The 12,695-nt window shown below is 37.9% G+C and overlaps 1 pseudogene; it reads right to left on the minus strand.

The window, feature by feature from the left end:
* Positions 1-2,825: 2,825 nt before the first annotated feature.
* Positions 2,826-7,922, minus strand: LOC144635416 (retinoschisin-like; annotated as a pseudogene).
* Between the last annotated feature and the right edge of the window lie 4,773 nt (positions 7,923-12,695).

A 12,695-nucleotide genomic window follows, 5' to 3' on the forward strand; every position in this document is an offset into this window, starting at 1 on the left:
TTTGAGACAAAAAGGAAACAACAACGCATCAACAAACAAAACGGCAACATCGTCGCACTCGACAAATACTTATAATTTAATTGTTGCGTTGTTTCCTTTCCACTAGACCTTTAGATCACGCAAAGAAATAAACCAAACAATATTGACTCGTTATTACGTAAAAAAAAATTGAACTGAGAATGCTTTCCTTTATACGACCGGTTTTTGTGGATGATCGAATGATCAACAGCTTATTACAACTATTAACACAGAGCTAAACCATCTAGCATGTTGTGATCAAGAACGTGTAGAGATCACGCAAAGGTTCCAGAAATGGCGAAGCGAAAAAATCTAATATTGCCTTTACCTTTTGAAATAGTTCACCATATAACATGTTTCTTTGTATGGGTTGTCTGACGGAATTGTCTCAAGAGCGTCAAACATGTATTGAAAACGATAATTTCATTCGCTGTTTACTACCTCTGTCACGCAATTGCTGTCACGCAAAAACGGCAGATTATCGGCAAAATTAGTGATAAATACAGGCCAAAGCGGGCCACTAAAAACCTTTTCCCCAGAGATTTTTTTAGATATCCTATTAGATAAGTCTCTAGTTAACCCATAAAAATTGTTTTTACGATATTTTAAGTTACCGCACATAGAAAAATATGGCCGAGTTTTACTGCATAATTTCGCTCGCTACTCATTTGCCAATTTTGCCTTTGGATTTATCCCCGTTTCAGGCTAAAAATAAATCTCGATTTGTTTTATTTTTCGCTCAGTCATACAATAAAGACCTAATTACATTATAAATATTATTGAAATATCAATAAACAGCTGCTGTATAACGCACGAGGCGATCAAACTTTCAAAAACATCAGTCAAACCGGAAGTGGATTTTGAGTCCAATTGGGGCAAAATCTATTTTTTGCATATTTCTGCGAAAGGAAGCTGTATTAGGAAAAACTAGCTATGGTCCGTTTGGTTTCTCACCAGGACCTATCTATGGGGAAAATATGAGCGAAATCGTTTATTCCATTTGTTCCGCTGTCTGGTTGATAATTCTAGAAAGTCGCACTTAAGCTTCGAAGGCCAACTTTGACTGAAACTGTTCCAAAACATTTCCTTCTACGATAAACCAGACTGCATTTTCCAAACATTTTCCTAGTATAACTACCGTTGTCGTTGAAAAATAAAAATCGAGCGAGCTCCTATGTATTGCTAGTCGTTTGCAAAGTAAGAGGCATTCCAATGAAATAAAGCTTACGCCATTCGGTTCGAAATCTACATATTCGTACACAGAATGGCCATCTTCGAATGCAAAGGCCAGAAGTTTTGCTTCACAAAATAAGGTGCAGGCATTTTTCTTGGATAAATAAACTAGACATAATGAAAGAGGAACAAGCAAAGAAAGTCTTGATAGTCTTGCGGAACTTGGGGGCGAGTCAAATAAAAGAGATTTTCACTAGTTTTTACTCAAGAGAGCACTTGAAGGCAAAAAAAAAATGCAACGACAAAATTCCCACTAAAGCGAAGGAAAAAATAAATTTAAGTCAAAGTGTGACATAACGAGACTGTAACCACGGCAAAGGTGAATCACTACATACCTTGTACAGGAGATTTGTAGAGCTGCAAGACCAAAGACCTCTGTGATCCACGGCTTGGAAAAACTAATAAAATTTGCCGAATTAAACTTCACCAAAAGCTCTCATAAGAAGATTAAAATCTTGCACACTGGAACATTTTTTAAAGCCTGGAGTCCTATACGGCTGTAAAGAGAAAGGAAAGACAATGTTGTCTGGAGTGATTTGAAATTTGGGGGCGGTTTGAAAGAAAATGCAAATTCGCTTTGAAGTGGAGACAAAATCAGATCAAATTCCAAATTTTCTACCTTGAATAGGGCAGTGTATCTGACGATCGTCTTAACAGCACAACCAATGATTTAAGCCCATAAAACCTCAACATCTTGAGATTATCCTTCGGTGTCCTTCGTCTCCTATGGACATCTTGAACTTTCGTAAATCAAAAGTCAAACTTCACTGTTTGGCGGATTTTTCTTGTTTTGTTCGCAGTTTGATCGTCAAAATGTCCTCATCCGAAGTCACGGTAAACACCACGAGTATCCATAGTGTTAGACGTTTATGTAAACATGTTTTTCTCTTTTATATCTGTTCATGAAAGCTTTCCAAGTGCGTAGATCACTCAGCTGAAAATCCACCGAAGCGCGCTCACACTTTGAAAATGGCGCCGACGATCTGGAATGACTGAAATTCTGATTTATCTGGCGCATGCGCAGACAAAAAGCCCATGTGCTGGTAGTAGGTTATTTTTTTTATTTCCTCTTCTCGCTTGCGATCGAATCGGTCACATTTTGCAGTCTTGAATGTTCACAAATGCAGTTCTAAAAGACAAGATTTACCTTAAGCGACCTCAAAAGCCGAATATTTTTGTTCAATAGACTCACTTGAATAAGCTCGGATAAAGAAAGTTGGCCTGCATCAATTTATTTAAAATATTTTGTCGCCAGAATTTGCTGAGGTCATATCGAGTGACAAAGTCAAATTTATTTTAATAAGCGCCTTTTTTCAGGTATCGTATCTCGGAAACGAATTCGGTAAGCCCCATTTTTTTTTTCATTTTTGACATCAGTAACTCGTAAACTAGCAGTGGTGAAAGATTTTCGCGTGAACGTCCTTAAGTTTCACGCACAAGGCGATCATCAGTCTGATGATTGCCTTGTTCGTGAAACTTAAGTAACTGTCCGTGCAGTTTCTATCTTTTAATTATAGTATTGTTATATTATACATATTATTGTTTTTTATGCTGCCAAGTTTTTTCTATTAAGCTCAAGCCATGACCACTGCGTACAATGCAATTAATGTTAAAATTACTATTTTTTACATGTTTTAATTTTCAAATCCTTAACGAAAACATATTATTTTCAATCTATAGTTTGCTTTTGAAGAGTCAATTTCATAAAAATACCATAAATAAAACACAATGCAACCACATTATCAAACAATTTGCAAAAATAAAATATGTATGATCATGATGAACGCAATAAACATTTTATGTTGATAGTGATTGTCACAACGATAATGACGATGACGATAAATACCACGACTATAATTGATTGTATGATGCTGACATAGCTAGTGACAACCTCAGACCCAGGGGGCTTTTCCCTTCAGAGCGTGAGGGTTGAGCTAGCGATTATAAATAAATTAGTATAAATCAATAAAAGGAAAATGAATAAATAAATACTGAATAAATAAAAAAATGAATAAATAAATACTGACCTCGATAAGTGTAGAGCTCCAACCTCATCGAGATGCGAGCTTGCCACGCTGTTAGCTTTATCCGTACGAAACGTGCCGTGATTGGTGGATTTAGGTGGTGATAGACAATGGTGTCCTCGTCAAAGTTGCCATCGAAAACCTAAATATTTACACAGAGGTGGGAAAGTAAACTATTAACAGATTAAATTGACAAATATTTTACTAAGAAATATAGTTGCCAGCTGGAAAAAGGAGAGGTAGCTGTATTTACTGGCTGTGAAATGTATTAGTAAACAAGAAGATAACTGTGGAAAGTTACTAACAAAAGCGACTCTTTAAGTCGCAGGTGTTTCGCGACTTTCCCTTCCTGCTAACTTAGACTTCTTGCAGTCTGCTTTTCTTTTGAAATGTAGTAAGAGAGTGCGAGGCTTGGCGAGGGATTAAAGCAGCCTTCACACGAAAAACAAATTGACGACTCCTGTTGGCAAACTCAAGTTGGTGTACGTGAACGACGCAACAACGGCAAACAAGTTGGCAAGCAGTTTACGGCTTGTTGGTGACAAATAGAACTTGTATCTATTCTCGCGGACAGTTTACCAACTTCTGTTGTTGTGTCGTCCACACACACCAACGTGAGTTTGCCAACATGAGTTTGGCAAATTTAGTTTGTCGTGTAAAGGCCTCTTAAGACGAAAGAAGAATTGGGGCGAAACAAGAGCGTGCGTCTTGCCTCAAGCCCTTTCTCACCCATTCACCAGTTTAACCAATTTGCTTGCGTTCCTGACATAACCGCACGCTCCTCGAACCAAGACAGACTACTAGTAGTCTATGCTAGCTTTTCGTGAACGTTTACTGTTTCATTCGTCTCACACTTTGATTTGAGTGCTCAGGATAAATAGTAATGAGGCTAATTATAAATCGTGCTAAATTCAAGTATTTGGAAGGTTTCAGTTGTAGTCTCTGGTGGGGGTAAGGTGATTGACATTTCCTTTTACCGCATCTGTAGATTCTCCTTGTCTCTTGTAAAACCAGAATGATGCTCCATCGTCGCTGAACTGCAACTTGTATTTCGTTACCATCTGCACAGGAGAGTGGAAATTCCTTCCCTGTGTAGCGACATGTGTAACAGATGTGGTTTTACCAAGATCAACTTGAAGCCATTGGTTTAAATCATTTTCCAAACTTGACCAACCGCCACACCACTGTCCGTTTGCTTTAGTATGTAACCTCGCTTGCTTGGCGCTGTTGTAGACACTGTATTCTGAAGAAGCAGTTATTTGCGAGTCTGCAATGGCACCGCTTTCCATGCCAAGTGCTTTCATCTCTTCTATAAAGTATTAAATATATTAGCCAAGCCTTAAAGCGGAGCTCCACGGTTATTTACTTAGCCCTTTTTTAAATCAGAATTCGCTGACCATAGACAGAAAAAAACACTGGGTTTGGAGCCGCTGGGAAGCTCTGCTAAAGAAAAGAGATCGGATGGGTAGCGACCCAGATGAACTTAACTGTGCAATTTGATTGGATTAAGCATCCATTGCATATCTATCCCGTGACGTGTGCACAGCCCGCAGCGCAAGAAGAATCTAAGAGAGATCCTTGAAGTTGCTGAAATTTGTTAACTGCAAAGTTTGCGGGGGGGTGGGCGGGTGTCATCCATCTCCTCCTCCCTTGTACGTCCGAGGGTAATGATAATGATAATGAATTTATATAGCGCATTTTTCATATATATATGTTCAAATGCGCTGTACACATACTGTAATTTACTACTCAAGGCCAGACCACAACACCGGGAGCTTCGTGCCCTACTCTTTGCGAATAGTGTGTGGGTTCTTTAACGTCCCCTGTGATAAGACTGAAGATACAGGAAACGGGACCTACGGTTTATCGTCTTTTTCCGAGAAGACTAGAATGTCTAACCATTTGCAGATGTAATTACAAAGGCAGCACATTCTCCTCAGTTATTTTAAGACCCTGAGTGTTGGTCCGATCTGGGGTTCGAACCCACGACCTCCCGCACAGCAGTCCGGCGCTCTACCAACTGAGCTAACCAGGGTTAAATGATATGGCTTTCACAAGCATCTGATATGTTTAGGCAGAGTAAAATGAACTCTTCTAACCTGGTCTGTGTTCTTTTCTTGCTGTTTCAAAACCTGAAATTAATTTCCATCGTCGCTGTATTGTAACTTGTACCTGGTTACCCATTGGCTGATTGAATTCCTTCCTTGTGTTGCCACAAAAGTGACAGTTGTCTTAATTCTAATATCGATTTGAAACCACTGATAAAGATCGTTTTTTCCGTTCCCTACTATCCATCCCCCTCCACCGGCCTTGAGGTGCAGCCTCCCATGGTTTGGGGCAGTATATATACTAAATCGAGATGACGCTGAAATCTGTGCAGATGCAATTTTATAGTTTTCCATTCCCAAAGGAGCAAGGCAATCTGGACAGTAAGATAGATGAAAGTCATATATAAGATAAATTCACTAAGTTAACGTGCGAAATAGATCCAAAAGTTAATGATGACATTCCACAGAAAATAATGATAAGATAAGAAAACTTGAACCCGGGCCACTTGAAAGAAAGTTGACCAATCAAAACGTTAATCTAGAAAAAAGGATGGCATTTTTTTCGATAACGAATCAATATCGTTGACAAATACAAACAATAGTTCAAAAATAAAATTTGAAAACCCAGCAAAGTTGCGGGAGATGCAGACATCTTGAGAAAATTTGTAATCTGTCTTTTTTCTTTGCAGCAATTAGAAATAAATCGTACTTGTGAACAGATCGGACTTTCTCCTTTTCTAATTTCCACTCGTGGTACTACTAAAAAGTCGAATCTGTTCACTCTTACAATTAATCCCTAATTGTTTCGAAAAAAACGTTTTCCTATACTAATTGTTTGAACACTACGACTTAAAGATGACATTAGTTTTTATTCACCTGTCGTGCAGTGATTACCCGTATAGCCCGCCGCGCAAACACAATGATATCTATCCTCTTCATAATTTGGGATGCAAGTGCCGTTATTTTTACACGGACCTCTTGAGCAACGTGTCTATCATAAAAAAAATGTTACAATAATATTTAACACCAGTGAAAGTTTAATTAGAATAAATCAGGCTATGTGTTAAGTTTAAAGTGTCCTTATGTTATCAACCTTACATGGGTCATATATTATTTCTATTTCTAATCAGCATTCTTGTTTAAATTAGTATTTTATTGAAATCTTTAATTTTGCCTTTAATTTATATTGATAACCGTCATTTAGAAATTCAAGTAATTACTGAAATTTAAACTTTGAGTTTACGCGTTATAATGACCGTGGGTCAATTGCTTTAAAAAAAAATGAGGTAATACAACATACAGTAGAGCCCCGGAAACGGTCGGTAACTCGAACTCTGAAGGGAAATTAAACGAAAAACATTCGAGTTAGCGGGGTTTCGAGTTATCGGGGTCGATTGAATATTAAATTTGCCAAGAAACACTAACAGAAACACTAACACGATCATACAATCTTATGATAAGAGTAGAAAATGACTGTCAAATACGTGGTCTTTGGGTTGCTCTAATCAATGGGCAACCGTGGCGAGTTGCAAGAACCGGAACCGGTTATTGAGGTAAATTTGACCCAAATTTTGATCAAGGGAAACGAAATTAAGTTCGAGTTAACAGGGTTTTCGAATTATCCGAGCTCGAGTTAACCGAGTAAAAACGACTGAAAAGTGGCTTGGAGTCAAATCTAAGGGGAATGGAAGTTTGTTCGAGTTAGCGGGGTGTTCGAGTTATTCGAGTTCGAGTTACCAGGGGTGTACTGTATTTGATAACGCAATGCTGGCTTTCAGCAGCGAAAAACAAAACAATCATTGATTTTACTTTTTGTGATGGTGAATATCCTGCAAACATTGTTTCTATGCACGGCCATAACTACAAAATAAAACAACAACAACAGCAACAAAAAGCTTGACTCGAAAAAATTGCTTTTTATAAACATTCACTCTATTTCAGTTTTATTGAGCGTGTTCATTTAAATTTACCTTAGGCATACTAAAAGTCTTTTATGTAATATAATTCTTCGTTATCAGCGTTAATTTCACTTTTCTTAAAAAAAATAACGCCCGAGATAATGGTTACCTCGCTCACTGATACCGTTCCCCATTTTTTTTTTCGATTCAAAGGGTAACATTTACTTAAATCCTCCACCGTTCAACAATTTTTTTTTTCGTGGTACATGAGTTATATATAGGAATTCAACTAAATATATCTCCAAAAAGTCATCATCATTTACCTTTATGCTGTAATGGTGAAAATGTTGTGAAACGGTCAGTTTGTTGGGACTTCTGAACTTGTCTTCACTTAACAGCTCGCATCGTATCTTTCCATTTTCATTTGGCGACACAGCAATATTGAACGAAACACACGGCGGCTTGTAATTATTAACACAGGCCAGACCGCATTCTTTAGCTTGAACCACTCCACAAGAAGAATCTAACAGAGATCCTTGAAGTTGCTGAAATTTGTGAACTGCAAAATTTGCGTACGACACGCCGCGTTGAAAACCAGATCGCTTTAAACCACGATTACCTTCAATCAAATGTTGATGCTGGCTTGTTAGATACGGATAACAGAGCAGAAGAGCCGTAAATAGCAAATTAAAATGGATCATTTTGGATAGGCGAAATATCGTGTCAACTAGCGCCCGAAAATGTGCTTCGACTGAATATAAATTATGCATGGTGTTATAAGGTAACAGGGGTAATATAGCAAAACACCTAAAGTTCCAATCAATCGAACCGTCAATTACCAAGTAATCAATTTTTTTGAGAATATTCCCTTTACCCCTTAATTCAGTCACTTTTATCTTGGATAGTTTTGCGCTTTTCGCTCTTCATGTGTATTTACTGAAATATATATGTTGTGGTTCAAATTTATCTTCGGTTTTCAATTTTTTTAAACCAGTTTGATTTTCATATTTCATTGTCTCATATTCATTATCATAATCTAAAACATTGGGAAATAAAAATCAAACTGGTTTGAAAAAAATTAATCCGAAGATAAATTTGAACCACAACATATACTTGAAAACTGCTAACTTTAAAAACACAAAAAATAGTTGAAACACAAAACGACAACAATGTATAAAAACAAAAACAAACACGATTTGACATTTTTAAATAAATTTAAACATTTATAACTTAGCCAAATCAACACGAAGCACACGTTGAAAGGGCCGTCGTAATGAGATACTGAATAGAAGCGAAGTTTCTGTTTAATGAGGGTAGCACTAAAATAGCATAAAAATACTAACAAACCTGCAGTGTCCCTCTAAAATTATTTACCATCAAATATAAAAAATACACTACAACACGAATATTAAAACTATGGCTTTACTATGAGATAATATAACGAATAAAAATAAAGGAAATAAGAAATAACTAGTACGTTTAAAAGTGTAACTAAACTACAGAATAAAAGAATTTAAAGCTGCTGCTCTTTCAAAATTCTCGGTCAAAGAAAGTTTCTGAATAAAGGATTAAAGCGCCGGTATTTTTTCGCATAGATAGCGGTAAGCTGTTTCAGGCCTATTGCTATACATTTTGGACCCAGAACAAATTCTGCAATTAGTACCTTTTTAAAGGAAATCAACGCTCCAATTCGCGTTAATTTAAGATGCGTGAATTTTTATGAGCATTAATTTCGGCATATTAATTAAATAGAGCGTTAATTTGCGTTATCTTAATTGTTCATTATTTTAGCCCCAAATTTATTCTCGATCTGTTCGAAACATTGTAGACACCAGTGGAACAATGATTGCTTTCTTTTCTCCGCGCACTTTATTGCAATGTTTCAAAGGTAATTTTTTTACACTTTTTCTCGCTTCATAGTCGCTCTTCGAAGAGTAGTTCTCAACATTTCCACCAAGATAGATTTTCAATCGTCAACATAAACTTTCTTAAAGGAATAAGAGACCTCATCTTTTTCCTCTTTCAAAATTCCTTGACTTCCTAAATCGCTCTTTAAGATGCTTCTGGACAATTACGGTAATTGGTATTTCAAGGCCTCCTTGAATTGCTCGGCTTCATTGAAATAATTTCACCGATTAATTAATTTGGGACTTTGTTCCAAAGCTTACCACTCATTATGGCTAAGTTCCCTTAAATGGTCAGATTATTTCTCTTAATAACGTGACAGTGCAATAAAAGTCTAATAAATCTATAGGAAAATACATATCTTTCAATAAACATCAGCTAAGAAAGCCTTATAAGAAAAACATTACAGACGCAAAAGAGTGAAGGCAAAAACCTGATAGGAAATGGAAGAAAGTAGCCTGCCTCACCAGCTTTTTTAACGTCGACATAAAATGTCTTTGCGAGCTCAAAATCTTCACTTGCTTCAATTTCATAACGCTTCCTTTTGCATTTGAATATCTTAAATGCCGTTCAGAAACGTATAGCAGAATTGCTCAGACAACTGTGACCAGCTAAAGAACAAATGCCACTATACAGTCACGGTAGAAAGTTTGTCAAAGCCAGGGGACAAGTGAGTTGGGGAGGGAATGCAGGAAAAGTGTTTTCTTGGCTGATAGATCATCTATTGTTCAGATCTTTATATTAAGTGTTGAAATGAATTTGTTGCTGTTGTCGCCACAAACTGTTTTCTTATGTAAATCGGAAAAATTTTCCTCATTTTGGGATTTTACCGCCTCTTTAATTTTGCGTTAATAATTTCGTTTTTGGGAAGTATTCTGCCCTTCACTTCGAGTAGTTTAACCCTCGGACGTACAAGGGGGAGGGGGGGGGTGTATGCCATCCCCCCCCCCCCATGAGGTTTTTTTCCAATTTTGAAAAAACGATTTACTCTACAATGCTGAAACGTTCAGTAGCTGTTCATTCATCCTTTGCGGAAATTTTGATATGTCAACCATGCGTCCATGGTATTTGACGTTGCCATGGCAATGTCATAAATACAAACAGGTCTTGCCAAAAATCGTCATTTTTACCATTTTTCTTAATTTTTTCCAGTTTTTTAAAACAGAAGTTCAAGATGTGTTTATTTTGACATTCCATAAGCATTCTGGCTTGATTTTGCATCAATTTCCGTTATTTTCTGACTTTCTAAGAAAATGTTGAAATCCAAAATGGCGGATTCAAGATGGCGGCTTTAATGACGTCACGTGACGTCACATGACGTCATATCCAATTATGTCATCTTGTAGAGTAAGCTAAGGGCTTTCTTCCCAGTTCAAAATAATTTCGCTACCCCTTAATATAACGAGGGTTGTCCAATACACTCGAACTGTGTCGGGTCGCCAACTTTGCGTCGATCCGACACAGTTCGAGTCGTCCCGTCAACCGGATGTCATTTCGCGAGAGACTTAGAAAAAGTTCACCATAACGTGATGAAAGGGGGGTAGAAATGTCAGCGGATCGACACGATCCGGTCGATCCGTGACGGGTAAAGTCGACCTGTCAACCGGATGTCATTTCGCGAGAGACTTAGAAAAAGTTCACCATAACGTGGTGAAAGGGGGGGTTGAAATGTCGGCGAATCGACTCGATCCGGTAGATCCGACACGGGTGGAGTCGACCCGTCAACCGGATGTCATTTCGCGAGAGACTTAGAAAAAGTTCACCATAACGTTTTGAAGGGGGATAGAAATGTCAGTGGATCGACTCGATCCGGTCGATCCGACACGGGTGGAGTCGACCCGTCAACCGGAAATCATTTAGCGAGAGACTTAGAAAAAGTTCAATATAACGCCATGAAGGGGGGGTAGAAACGCGGCGGATCGACTCGATCCGGTCGATCCGACACCGGTCGAGTCGACCCGCCAACCGGAAGTCATTTCACGATATTCTTACAAAAAAAGCTAAGTCACTCTAAGGTTAAGCTATTTAAATAATGCAATTTAATCCGTTTTGTAATGTATCCTTTATTGATTTTCTGTGGCAAATTTAATCAAATTTGTTTCACATTGCAAGGAAACTGGAAGAAACCGAATAACTTGTTAAAAACTGACTTCTTTAAGAAGATATGTCCTAATAATGCAATCAATAAACTAAGGCCATCCCAATAAAATATTTCGTTTCCCATCGCCCCGTCCCTTGTGATGGTGGGTCGGTCGGTCAGGAAAAAAAAAAGAAAAAAAAGAATGAACACTTGAAGGGATCTGGGTTCCAGAAAAGGCCGGGCTGCTACTTAAGAAAGCCTGATTACAAAGTCAACTCGAAGAAGTCAAAGACAAAGACATGACATCATACCAATTGTGTTAATAAAACAAGATCGTGTGCTTGTAAATTGAAGTACTTGCTTCTTTGAATAGTGTACCTGGAATTTTTTTTTTACTTTTCGAAAAAAATGGGTCGGTCGGGCGATGGGAAACGAAACATTTTATTGGGATGGCCTAATGTACACAATCAGAAAAGCAATGAAATGTGCGCTCATTATTGAAACTGGAACCTGTTGTGTATGTTTTAATTCGTTAAGTTGCGTTTTGTTATGTCGACTAAAATATAACCCCTGACAATTAAAACTTATTGTTCATTTAATCGGGCTTTCTTTTTTGGGCTTTGGATTTATTGTCCGCAAGTGCGAATGGCCCATTTGTGTAAAATACGGAAAAGTCAGTTATCAGTGTGATTACAAAAAATCGGCAACTCAATTCGACTCAACTCGAATCGTGACGCGAATTTGTTTACAAGGTGCGATGAGAAACTCTCAAAAGAGTTTCTAAACAATAAAATTTAAAAGGACAAAGGATAGTGGTATAAATGGTAAAGAAGCCGAAAGTTTGTTGTAAATTAATACAATGATTGGCATATTAAAAGGTGAGAAGACGTTTCTTTAATGAAGTGTCTTGCGGCTTTTTATGCATTACATTCATGCGTGATGTTAATGTTGGTTGATACTTCGAGCGTGAGCCTAAAGAATCAGACCGATTTCCGCGTTTTGCTTAAAAAGTACTGATCGTCTGCCGCCCATTTATAGAACGAGTAATACATGGCATGTTGGTACCCCGCGTTTCGCTGAACTGCGTACCGATTATCTGCACACGCTTTTAGAACGAGTAATACATGGCTTGGTTAGTATCATGCCTGAGTTTGCTCGACGGTATTTGTGCTTGACGTTCATGATTAATGTTGGTGGTTGATACTTCGAGCGTGGACCAGACCAACCGAATATTCCGCGTTTCGCTAAAAACGTACCGATTATCTGCACACGTTTATAGAACGAGTAATGCATAGCATGGTTTGTGTCATGCCTGGGTTTGCTCGCCGGTTTTTGTGCTTTGCATTCATGATTCATGTTGTTGGTTGATACTTCGAGTGTGGGTCGAAAGAATCAGACCGAATATCGCGCGTTTTGCTTAAAACGCACCAATTAGTATCTACACACGTTTATAGCACGAGTAATACACTATTGTCGTGCATTCGCTTCA

The sequence above is a fragment of the Oculina patagonica genome, chromosome 13 (genome assembly GCF_052425735.1).
Source record: "Oculina patagonica isolate OP01 chromosome 13, crgOcupat, whole genome shotgun sequence".
Taxonomy (NCBI): domain Eukaryota; kingdom Metazoa; phylum Cnidaria; class Anthozoa; order Scleractinia; family Oculinidae; genus Oculina; species Oculina patagonica.